The following is a 13,483-nucleotide window of genomic DNA, read 5'->3' on the forward strand; positions in this document are numbered from 1 at the left end:
GGACTCAGCGATACTCTACATCAAGAGTGAGGCTCAACAAAATCATGAGTGACCATATGCCTTGTAAACTATAGAGTCTTCTACATTTTAATAGTTCCTCTCCAGTCCATCCTTTTGAAAGATTGCCCTGATAAGCAGCAGGACGCGAAAAGTCAGCAGGAACATGGAAATGCTCAGGACTTACGATTTTTAATGAGGAGAACCAGGACATTTTTCTGGCTTCTCTTGAAGGTGATCCCTGTAGCACTGACTGATGATCCTTTCCCATTTTAATAGCAGTCTGGTGGTGATATCATAGCAAATAAATTTAAGTGACACATGGAGTGCAATTGCAGAATTTAAACTCTAACCAAGTGCTGTACTTTTTTTCTAAAGATGTGACATGCAGCTGATTGACCTGCATTCTTGAGTCATATTTATAGGACAAGAGCTTTCTTGGCAGCAACGTGAATCAGTTCATGATCTTCAAGACTAATAGGATAAGCCAGCAAGAAAAGCTGGGTACATGTGGCTCTTTACATCTAGAAGGGCTGTGGTCATTATTATACTTTCTCCTAACCACTGAGCTCATGGCCATTTGGGCTTATTAGTCTGCCCACCTAACATGCTGTTCTCACTAATAAGAGTTGCTTCTACAGGTGCCAAGACTATGAGGAGGATATGGCGTCGTTTGAAGAGTCCTGCTGAATTGCTTCCTTAGGACCTCTCATCCTGCTGATCTTGAAATTCCATTAAAATGGCTCAATTCAATTTCATTCATTGACATTCAAGCTGGAAGGGACCAAAGAGAATATCTTAACCTGCATCTTCATTATACAAATTGGAAAACAGAGACTCACACCAGGGTATATCCTGCCTGTGGTTGCAGTTAACAACAGAGCCAGAGGTAGGACCTAGGACTGTTGAAGCTTCCTGAAGAGCTGATTTTGCCAAGTCCTATGGTCTTCCCAACTGAGCAAAAATAAAGTGGGTATCATCAAGCTCAGCTGTGAATGATATGGCTACACATTCATTCTTTCAACAAATACTTTACCAAATCCCTACCTTATATACGACACTATTCTAAGCAGTGGGAACATAGTGATGAATAAAATAAAGGTTAGCTTTCATAGGCTTCTGTTCTAGAGAGAGGGATGAACTGATAAACTAATAAACAAATAAATAGGTAACATCAAAGAGTTAGAAGCACTATAAGAAAAAAAATTAAGCCAGGAAAGGATTTAGGGGAAACATGATGGCTTTAGGGAGGTGTTTTGAAGAAATTGCCCAGGAAAGGTATTTCTGTAGACGTGACTTTTGAGCAGAGACAAAGGAATAGTGCAAGTCACAGAAAGAGCACTCCAGGCAGAGTGAACAGTAGGTGTAAAAAGGTCCTGGGGTGAGAATTAGCTTGATGTATTCAAGGAACAGAAAAGAGAGTGGTCTTTATGTTCTGTCTCCCTTTCTGATATTCCCCACACATTTCTTAAAGACTCCTAACTCTGGGAAACGAACTAGGGGTGGTGGAAGGGGAGGAGGGCGGGGGGTGGGGGTGAATGGGTGACGGGCACTGAGGGGGGCACTTGACGGGATGAGCACTGGGTGTTATTCTGTATGTTGGTAAATTGAACACCAATAAAAAATAAATTTATTTTAAAAAAAAGAAAAGAGAGTGGAAGGAACAAGATGAGAGTCTTAGGGCCATGAGGTTGCAGAGTTAGACATGACTGGATCTTTCAACATGGAATCTGTGGAATTACTTCCCTCAGAATAATCAGATTGAGATGATCTGATTAACGATTTTAAAGGTCACTCCGCTTGTTGCATGGAGACGTGCGTATAAGGGGTAAGGGAGGAGGTTTTTGCAGGAGCCTAGGTGACCACTGTGGCAACAGAGAACTTAATGTGTTCAGATTCTGGGTGTGTTTTGAGAGTAGAGCTATCAGTATTGCTAATGGATTAGATGAGAGTATGGGAGAAGGAAAGGTGGTAAGTAAGGATGGCCATCTTCCATAACTGGGTAAATGGTGATACCATTTACTGAGATGAAATGACATGAAGACAGAATGGGTTTTTTTTGTTGGGAGGGAGGTAGATGGATACAAGTGTTCTGTTTTGTATGTGTTAAGTTTGATAAGCCCAGCAAACCACCAAACGAAGACAAAAAATGGGCAATTGATATATGGGTCTGATATTCAGACTCATAGAGAGGTTAGACTAACACATATCAAGCTTAGAGTCATTAGTATAGCTCAGGGTTTAGCAAACTATAACCTATGGGCCAAATCCAGCTACTGCCAGACTTCTGTAAATAAAGTTTTATTGGAACATGGCCACGCTCATCCATTTGCGCGTTGTCTGCAGCTGCTTTTGTGCTGTAACAGCAGGAGTTACAACAGACTGCCTGGCTTTAAAAACCTAAAATATTTACTATCAAGCCCTTTATGGCAAGTTTGCCATTCTCTGGCATGGTTGATATTTAAAGCCCTGGAAGTGGATAGTAGTTTCTAAGGAGTGAGCGTATAGAGAACAAAAGTGGGTAAAGGATTGAAGCACTGGAGCATTTCAACACTTTGAGGGTTGGAAGAGAGAAGGGGACAGCAAAGGAGACCAGAAGGAATGGGCAGCTGGGTGGGGAAAAACAAGGAGAGTGTGGTGTCCTGGAGTGATTGACTATATCGGATGCTATCAATAACTAGACTGAGATGAGGTCTAAAGTTCAGTCCTTGGATTTGGCAAGATGGCAGACACCAAAGAGGGCTGGCACACTGCAGGGGGTGGAGTATAACAGTATAACTCGAATAACATCAGAAAATAAAATGAAGAGTAAGAGAGGGGAGATAGTGGGAGCAGATCACTCTTGAGTGATTTTGCTATAAAAGGAAGGAGAGAAATGGAGATGTGGTTGGAAGAGGTCGTGGTGTCTAGAGAGCTGTCCTTCATCTGAGGGATCCTCTAGCAAGGTTGTGTGCTGATGGGAATGGTCCAATAGAGGGACAAAGCGGTGATGTAGCAGAAACAATGGATGTTGGAAGAAACAAAATCCTTGAGTAAGAAAGTGTGTGGGACCCTAGCATGGGCTGGAGAGAACAGTATTAGCTGGGACTGGAGGCAAATCCTCCACTGAAACAGGATGATTGCAGATACTTGGTTGATTTTCCAGATGGGAAGTTTCTGTAGATTTTAATTGCTTCTATGTTGATTTCTCAGGGAAACAGGACATATATGCTTTTAGTTATATACTCAAGAGAAAGAAAAACATATGCTTACTCAAAAACTCATATGGGAATATTCGAGCATTATTCATAAGAGCCAAAAAAGTGGAAACATCCTAAATGTCCATCAGCTGATGAGAGGAAAAATAACATGTGGTATGTCTATACAAGGGACAATTCTTCAACAATAAAAAGAAGTACTGACTCATGCCACATCAGGGACTAACCCTGAAAACATTATGCTAAGTGAAAGAAGCCAGTCATCATGAAATATCACATATTGTATGACTCTACTTATATGAAATGTCAAGAATAGGAAAATCTAGAGAGACAGCAAGTCAGTTAGTGGTTGCCTAAGGCTGAGATAGGTTTGGGGGACTTGGGATGTGACTATTGATGGGTATGAGTTTCTTTCGGGTGATTAACATGTTCTAAGATTGATTGTGGTGATGATTGTGCAACTCTGAATATGCCATGAAACATTGCATGTTAGACTTCAAATGGGTGTATTGTATGGCATGTGAATTATATCTCAATAAAGCTGTTAAAAAAAAGCTGTTAAAAAAGAAGTAAGAGGAGAGATCTCCGTTGCCATTGCCATTTTAGTCTGCTTGGGCTTCCATAACAAAATATTATAGCCTGGGTGACCTAAACAACAGAAATGTATTTAAACGTATTTCTCATGTTTCTGGAGACAGGAAGTTCATGATCCAGGTATCGGCTGATTGGATCTCTGGTGAGGCTCTCCTCCTGGCTTGCAGACAGCTGCCTGTTTGCTATGCACACAGATAGTCTCTGGTGTCTCTCCTTACAAGGGCACTAATCCCATCACAAAGGCCCTGCTCTCATGACCTCATACAGGCGTGATTACCTCCCAAGGGCCTCATCTCCAAATAGCATAATATTAAGGGTTAGGGCTTCAATGTGTGGATTTGGCTGAGGAACACATATATTCTGTGTATCACAGATGTAGAAAAGGTGTTGAAGAAGGAGGGGAAGACCTGAAATGGCCATCTTGGAAGGGGCCACGGGTTGTCTGTGGACCTATTCGAATTGCTGGGTAGCACTGAAGGCAGCCTTGCAGTTTATGATCAAAGTTTAAAGAGATGCCCCTCGGCACAGTGGTTTGTTGTAGCTGTTGTTTTCAGCTGTGTTTTCTAATAATGTGTAGATTGGGGGTAGGCAGAGACTTGTGCCATTAAAGCAGGGTTGGAGTTTTAGCAGGGCATGAAAAGCAGAGGGCATTAAGAGTATATCCAAAGCAATCATCATGGAACCTTGGAATCTAATATGGGGAGGGAGACTATGATGATGGTAGGGGGATGGACAAGGAAAGATGGGAAGGGCGATAGAATTTTTTTCCATCTTTGTGGGGTCAGTGAGGTGCTAGAGTGATGGCAGCAGAGCAAGTGAGCTGGAAACAAAGGTGTGGGTGGTTCAAGTAGGGTTCTCCACAGATAGATAGAAGTATGCATGTATGTATATATACATATGTAAACCTATAGAATATATATACAATATCTGTTATAGTATAATATACATGTCATATTCGTCATATTATGTCATATTTGTTTCATATCATATCATGTTATAATAAGTTGGCTCACCTAGTCTCAAGAGCTACAGCCAGCAAGCTGGAGACCTGGGAGAGCCAACAGTAGAGTTCCAGGCTGAGTCTGAAGGCAGAACTCTGACTTCCCATCTCAAAGGCAGTCAGGCAGAGGGAGGCCTCCCTTACCTCAGGAGGATCAGCCTTTGTGTTCTGTGTAGGCCTTCAGTGGGTTAGCAGAGGCGTCCCCACACTGGGTGGGCAATCTGCTTCCCTCAGTCTCTGATTCAGATGCTCATCTCATCCAGAAACACCCTCATAGACACACCCAGAATAGCACTTGACTCAATGTCTGGACTCCCCATGGCCCCCGTCAAGCTGACACGTAAAGTTAACCACACATGGTATGCTCAGACCTGAGATTTGGAAAGTGGAATATTTATTGAAGCTGGAAAAAAAGGGACATAGGGTGTGATTTGGATTTTGCTACTGGATTTTTGGTAGAGAGAGATGAGAGAAGCGTGCACATGGTGCTAACTGGAGGCCAAACATGTTAAGACTCAGAAATCCATCAAAGATTTTGTTATAGATTGATTGTGCCCCCTTCAAAATTCATATGGTGAAGCCCAATCCCCAGGACCAGAGAATGTGACTGTATTTGGAAATAGGGCCTTCAAAGGAATCATTAAGTTAAAATGAAATCGTTAGAGTGGACCCTAATCCAATGTGGCTAGTGTCCTTAAAAGAAGAGGAAATTTCAACACACAGAGAGGCAGTAGGGATGTGGGGGTTCAGTGAAAAGGCCATTGAAGACACAAGGGAAGACAGCAAGCCAAGCAGAGAAACCTCAGAAGAAACCAACCCTGCCACCACCTTGACCTTGGAGTTACAGCTTCCAGAATAGTGAGAAAATAAATTTCTGTTGTTTAAACTATCTGCCTGCGGTATTTCCTTATGGTAGCCCTAGCAAGCTAACACAGGTTACAAGGAGAATGACATTTCATCTGACTGAGGCGGGTGGATAATTTTTTCCTTAAGTCTTTCTGGCACTTGGACCCATGGGGATAGGGGACTAAAAGGTGTGTGACTTCCTCAGTGTTCAAAAGATATCAACCACCATGCTGGTTGGGTGTCACAGAGGCCAGAGGAGCCTTGGAGGCAGAGGTTGGAGATTTCTCAGGTACAAGTGTGCATGTACATTTGCAAGGCAGCACCTAACAAGATGGAAGGCACAGAGACTGGAGGGCCTGGGGTGGGTTAGGGGCAGTGAGAATTTGTGCTTAGTGGCTCCACCTGCAAGTGACAGACTGAGGCTGGTGAGGTAAGATGTGAGCTCTGCGAGCATGGCTGTGATGAGTGGCCCTGCTTGTTTGGGGCTAGATGAAGATAAAACAGGTGGGAGGCAGTGTTTCCCTAGAAGTTACTTGGAGGGGAGGGTGAACCAATGGGTGGTCATCTTGGAAGTGACAGTGAACCTAGACCCCATGTGTGACATACAGACAGGAAATGTCACGGGAGGCAGTTGGGAAGTTGACAAGGAAGGAGTCTCCCATCCCCAGAGAGCGTGGGAAACTCATAGGAGGTTGAGTCTAGGCAGAGTCCCTCCCTGAGTTTGGGGGTCCCTTATGAAGGAACAGAATGGGGACATAAACTAATGGAAAATATATGTGCTGAACAGCTTCTTGGTCTCCAACACTCAACAAGGCCGTCTATGCCCGCAGGCTCAGCTCGTGCCCTCAAAGGCCCAATGAAGATGGCACCATCACCCCTAATTGTCCATGAAGAAACAGGCTCAGGGAGGGGTAGTCACATGCCCCAAATCACAGACTGAGCTCTGACCCCAAATCTCTCTGCCCTGTCCCTCCATCCCACCCCACGTTGGCTGTAATTTTGTAAGGACAGATTGCCTGGCCAGATGGACCATCGGCCCCGTCCTGCTTGACAAGATTCCACCCACCCTCTGGCAGGATCGTGCATCGTTCACCAGACTGGAGGAGTTTATCAGGTTCCAGCCAGGCCTCCCTGAGTTCTTAAGGCCGTGGGACTAGGAATCAGAGGTTGCATGAGGGCATTTTGGTGCAGGGAATATGGGACTCGGTGACCCAGAGAGGACGTGACAGGTGTGCTTATCATGTTCTTCGATTCTAGCAGAGGCTGACCTTTCAGGGCACACCTGATGAGTTAGGGGACAATTCTGTTCAATCAGGCCCTTCCAAGCAGAGATGCGCTGTAAACCCCATCTGCTCTGCAACCCGAACTAGTTCACTTTAGCCTCCTGCTGCAGGTCTCAGGAAACTGTAAAGATTTCTGGTTTCTACGCATCGAATGCTTACTAAGTAGCAGGTGCTCCACACATATAATCTTGCGGCTTAGAATAACAGAGATGACCCATTGTCAGGCAGGGAAATCAGCTCAGGAGGAGGGCCAGTGCTCTTGGGCCATGGGGAGCAACCGGAGCTGCCACCCCCAGAGGACGCCGGGTGGACAGCAATGAGCAGAACGTCTGAGCTTCCTGTCTCCTCCCCGCCGCTGCCAAGCCTCTCCGAGAGTTTCTGCTTTTCCGGCAATTTCAAGCCTTCTCCCCAGGGCTCTGGGGTTGCCTTTCTCCATTCTGAGAGGCTTTTTGACTGTGAATTCAGCACAAAAATCAAGGCTATTTTCAGTTTTTCTCCTTCCTCTGCTAGGGAATTCTGTTTCATTAGAGCATATTTGAGCAACGGGTACTCCTTACCAGGAAGATTTCATGTGCACAGGGATCCCACGGGGCCACCCCTCCAGATAGCCCTTATTTTCCGAGCTAGTGGTTCACTGGGAGGTGAATTCAAGGAAATTGATTAGCGTGTAACCACACGTATTAAAGCCAGTCGGCGCCTCTCCCGCTAGGTTAGAGCACAGCCCTGTTGGCCCCCCTGGACACAGAGTGGACTGCCTCGCTCCCTTCCCTCCCTGTCATTCACTGGAAAGGCTCAGTGAGCCTGGATCAGGAATACATGAGGGGCCACTGCAGAGGTCAGGAATAAATGTGAGAAGGGGCCCAGGGTGCCAAGGAGGGGGACATAAGCGCAGGGCCAAGGGGAGGGGCCAGAGGTAGCAGATGAACTCATTTGCTGAGAACGTTCTGGAAGTCAGCCTCTGCCTGGAGCCTTGTAAGCTCAACACCACAGGGGATCCTCCTAAAGCATAGCTCTGACCTCACCTCTTCTGCTTGAAACCTTCTGAGGGTAGCTTGGAACCCACAGAATGAAGATGCAGATCACTTCTTATGCCCTGGAAGATGCCCCAGCTCTAGCCCCTGCCCAACCTGTAAGGTCTTCTTTCCCCAGAGCTGTGCTCATCCATGACTCTGAGCCACCACACATGCTGATCCCTTCACCCAGATACACTTCCTTTGTCTGTCACATAATACCTATTTGTTCTTTAAGTGTTTCCTCCCAGGCTAAGACAGATATCCTTTGTCTGGGTTCTCACATGCCCCACCCCAACCCCTACCCACAAACCCCATCCTAAATAGAGTCCACTGCATGATAGCAGTCTCTTGTCTCCTCTGCTGGGAGGTGAGCTTCTTGAGAACCAGACCTGGGTCTTTTATCTCTGAAACCCCCGGCACCCTGTCTGGTGCTAAGCAGGTGGCTGGCCCTCTGAAAATGCATGCGTCAAAGCTTGAGCCTGTTTGCAGATAGGCTGGCAGGATCCCAAATTCCTTTCAAAGAGAGATGGTGTCAGAAAGCCCCTGGTAGCCAGTTACTTGTTGGTACTCAGGGAGGCCGCTGGAGCACTTTGGGCATCTCCTGAAGCCAGGATTGGCCAGGGCATTAGTGGATGCAGGTGTGGAAGGACCCACATTTCCAGCAGGGGCAGCAAAGAGAATCACTGGATGATCCAGCTTCTGAGCCATTCGTGCTTGGCCAATTCAGAAGGCAGGAGAATGGGCAGCTAAGCCAGTTTATTTATCCCACCCCTCTCACGCTATCACTAATGATAGAAGGGCTTCAGAATGGCTGGCTTGGCCTTCTTCACTAGTGCAAGTCCAAGGTGCCTCGCCTTCCAACATACAGACTTTGTTTTGTTTGTTTGTTTGTTTGTTTGTTTAAGATTTTATTTGTTTATTCATGAAAGACACAGAGAGAGGCAGAGACACAGGCAGAGGGAGAAGCAGGCTCCTCACAGGGAGCCTGATGTGGGACTAGATCCCCGGATCTGGGATCAGGCCCTGAGCCAAAGGCAGATGTTCAACCACTGAGCCACCCAGGCATCCCCCAACATATAGACTTTGAATGAAAATTCATTTACTCACAACTCATTCATTCATTCCACACTTACCCCACTGAGCTCTCTAGAGAAGCAGAATCAATAGGAGATAGATAGATAGATAGATAGATAGATAGATAGATAGATAGATAGATAGACAGATAGATAATAAGGAACTGGCTCATACAGTCATACAGTTATGGAGGTCAGCGAGTCTTAGATCTGCAGCTGGTAAGCTGGGGACCCAGGGGAGTCAATAGTGTTCTAGTCTAAAGGCCAACAGGCTCAAGACCCAGGAAGGACCATATTTCAGTTCGACGTAGAAAGCAGGAAAAATTGACATCCCAGCTCAAAAGCAATCAAGAAAGAGGATTTCCCTCTCACTTAGCCATTTGTTCTATTCAGGCCCTCAACTGGTTGATTGAGGCCCACCCACATGGAGCAGAAAAAGAGGGGGCAATCTGTTTTACTCTTTCTGCTGATTCAAATGCTAATATCTTCCAGAAACCCCCTCACAGACACACCCAGAATAATGCCTCACCAAATATCTGGGCACCCATGGCCCAGTCAAGTTGATACATCAAATTGACCATCGTAGGGAGACTCCTACAGCAGACCTCTTTGTAGTAAGCCTCACCACCCTGAAGAGCTCTTCTCTGTTTGACAAGGAGAGTGTAGCAGAGAGCCATGCTTTCAACACTCGTACCCTGGATCTTTTCTCTATGTGTAAACTTGGATACTTTGTGTGATCACCTGTGTCTGACTTATCTCATCAGGAAGATGGAGTGATTAGTAGAAACCGTGCTGTGGTGTCATGGACATTGGAGAGTAGCCATGTGAAACCCTTAGCTCTTTGTCTAGTGGTAATAAATACCAAATATTGAGTTATCATCCTTGACGTGATTACAAACCTCTCTCCCTGCCCCTATGCTCCAGACTATGGTCTAACTCAGTATGGAGAGAAGTGCATGGGGCTTGGATTCAGAGAGACCAAAGCTGGCTCCATCCTTTGCAGCTGCACATTGAGAGCAAACAACCCACATCCTCTGTGCCTTGTGCATCTACACATCTGTAGATAGGGATTATGTGACCTCACTAGAATGCTTTTGAGGATTAGAGACAATGTCCATACAGTGTTCAACCCATGCAAGCCACACAACCACTACTGGCTCCTTCTCCACCCAAAAATGGCCGAGACCACGTCTGTCTTTCGTTAGCATCCCAGGGAACACCTACCACTTAGTAAGCACTCATAAAGATAGGTTGAATTCGGTGACTTTGCATGATGAGAAAATGTGACTCTATTCATCCTCAGAAACCATTTCTAGAAATTAGGCCCAATAGGTGCCGAGTACCACATCGGAGCCACAAAGTCTCTGGGAGGATGGCCAGGGCTATAAGCCGTGGTTCAGCTCTTACTCACACCAGGTCTAAGTGAGCTGAGGGAAGGCGGGCTGGATGTGTAGGAGAAGAGGGCCATCCCTTAATTCTGGGGCAGTTGGAAGTAGACACGCAGAATCAGTTGCATTTGGGAGTGATTGAGAACAAAGTAGCAGAACATTCCAGACCCCCTAAGCCTGACCATCTCCTGTCCTGGAGGAGAATGAGGCCTGGGTGGTGGTACCATGTCCCCATGCAGTTGGTCTACTGAGCCCATGAGCCATCGCCCCACTGACCAATGGCTTATGTCAACCTGGCGATCTCAGTCTGTAAATACCTGACTCTCATCACATCCCCGAGAGGCAGGCCAGATAGGAGCCATCACTTCCATTTGTCAGAAGAGGACACGGAGGCTCAGAGAACACTGGGATTTGCTGAAGTTTACACAGCTAATAAGAAGCAGCTCTTCTCATTCTCTCGTTGGTGTTTTCCTCCATGAAGACAAACCCGGAGTCCTTTCTGAGCATCCCTGGTGGCCGGCCAGGCAGAAAGCACAGCCCCGCAGCTGTGTTCTGGGCTGGCACACATCCCCAAGTGACTGAGGGTGGTGGATTTCTTCAACAGCGCATTGAGTCTAAGCCACTGTGACAGGAGCCATGCTTCCGACTCCCCAGTCAGCCCAGGTTGTCAGGACACGTGTCTGTTCTCCAAGTCTTGTCTTCCTGATACTTGTCAGCGTGAACCATGGCTCTCCCTTCCTCCTTCCCTTCCCCTTCTTCCTTCTTTATGATCTCCCTCTTTCTCTTCCTTCTTCCTCCACAATCTCTTTTCCCGATCAGATTGCAACACAAAGCCTCATGTTTTAACGGACTAGCCTTGGTAGAAACTCACCAATACTTTTAAAAATCATCCAGGGGATTTTTTTTTCAGTCCCATTTTAAGTCAGGGGTTCTTAACCTGATGGCATTAACAGTGATTGGCTCAGGAAAACAGAGACTACCTGAAGTTACAATAAATTTTTTATGGTTCTGTTTTTATGTGAATTGGGAGTGGAGGGCATACCCTACATCAAATTCTCAAAATGGAATAAATCCAGAAAGGCGAAGACCTTTATCAAAGTTTTATTCACTCTTAGTTAACACACAGTGATAGCAAAGGGGGTATGAGGTGACGTCCTGGTCCATAGCAAAGGGACCAGAAATGAAGCAAGGGAGCAGGTGCACACAGGAGGGCCCAGACACAAGTAGGCTGACGTCTGTGAGACTGGACAATGAAAAGAGTTGTTGTTTTCTTCCCTAATCATTTGGTTCAAGATGAGTGACTCTTTCCCATTCGGGAAGCAACATTAGGAAGAATCCACTGTTGCACTTGATCATCTTGCCAGGGGAAGGTGATCAACGTCCTTCTTGCAGACATGTCATATATCCAGAAAAGAAGCATAGAAAAGGCTTACTTTTTTTTTTTTAACCTAAAGAGCCTGGTCATAAAGAATGGGATGAACTGAAGTTGGTGAGAATGTAGTTGGATGAAGAGGAGAAGCTCGAGGACACAATGCAGCTGGACTGGCATCTGGAATCCAGAGACCTATCTTTGGACTGAGCCAATGGCTGAAGAGCTTAAGAGCCATGTGTCTGCCTAGAGCCCAGCTTCTGGGCTGATGGCCTGATGGGATCATTTTCCCATTGTCACATCCAGTCTATCCACTCAAGGAGCCATTAGAATGATTACCAGGTCATACCTACATGTAGGTTGGTGGATTTATTTATTGAAACTCATGTGTTCTAGTGGAAAGAAATCAGGCTTCAATGTAATAATATTTAGGTTCAAATCTTGGCCATACTACTCATAGGCTGTGAGCAAGCCTATGAGTAGTACAATTTGGGGCAAGTTTCTTCACTCTGTGATGTTCTCCTTTATTGAACATAAAATAGGCCTGAAAACACTTATTATTTAGTTATCATGATTTAATGAGATAGTGTACAAAAAAGTACTCCGCCTGAGGCTTGACACGTGAATGCCCTTCCTCCCCCATGAACACCTGCTTATCTAAAGGCTTTAGGGGCCCTCTGCTTTCTAGAACAGGAATCTGAAAGTAAGAGGGAAAAGTCTGGGTATAAGATAAATATTGTTACACACTCAGGCATTAAACCCCACTCAGAATTTTATCGGTACCTATTTTATCTGTATGCCTAGCAAGCTTGATTATTTAGATTTTCCATCCCTAGTCGATAAGAAGTTGAATTACAATTGGATTAATAAAGGGAGAAAGTATTATATTCGGGCATAAAATTACTAAGAATAGGCACCGAATGAAAATTTTAAATACTGAGCCCTACATATAGAATGAGAGAGGGAACAGCGTATCAGTTTGCTGGGGCTGCCATAACAAAGTACTGCAAACTGAGCATCTTAATAGAAATGTGTTGTCCATAGTTCTGGAGGCTGGAAGTCCAGACTCAAGGTGGCAGGAGGATTGGTTCCTTCTGAAGGCTCCGAGAGAGAGAGTCCATTCCGTATCTCTCCCCTGGCTTCCGGTGGCTGGTTAGCAATGGTGGATGTTCCTTGGTGTAGGAGCATCATGCTCATCTTCACCTTGATCTCCACGTGGTGCTCTCCCTGAGTGCATGTCTGTCTCTACATTCCCCCCCTTACTAGAAGGACACCTGTCATATTGGATTTGGGGCTCTCTGTACTCCAGCATGGCCTCATCTCGACTAATGACATCCGCAGCAGCCCTTTTTCCAAATAAGGTCACATTCTGAGATACTAGGAGTTGGGACTTCAGCATATGAAGGTGGGGGGGTGGGGCACAGATCCCACCCTCACAAGAGGAATGTGGAGTTATTTAGTTCAAGGGCAAGCAGCCTCTACTTTCTGAAAGAGATACTATATTCAGCCCCAAAACAACAAATGGTGGTCAGAAAGACAATCTCATTGAGAAGAGGCGATTCTTTTTCCACATCTGTACACTTTAGGAAAATTCTATTTAAAAATAACTAATATGGTGTGGGAAATATCAGAAAGGGAGACAGAACGTAAAGACTGCTAACTCTTGGAAACGAACTAGGGGTGGTAGAAGGGGAGGAGGGCGGGGGGTGGGAGTGAATGGGTG

This window comes from Canis aureus, chromosome 9 (assembly GCF_053574225.1).
Source record: "Canis aureus isolate CA01 chromosome 9, VMU_Caureus_v.1.0, whole genome shotgun sequence".
In the NCBI taxonomy this organism is placed as follows: Eukaryota; Metazoa; Chordata; class Mammalia; order Carnivora; family Canidae; genus Canis; species Canis aureus.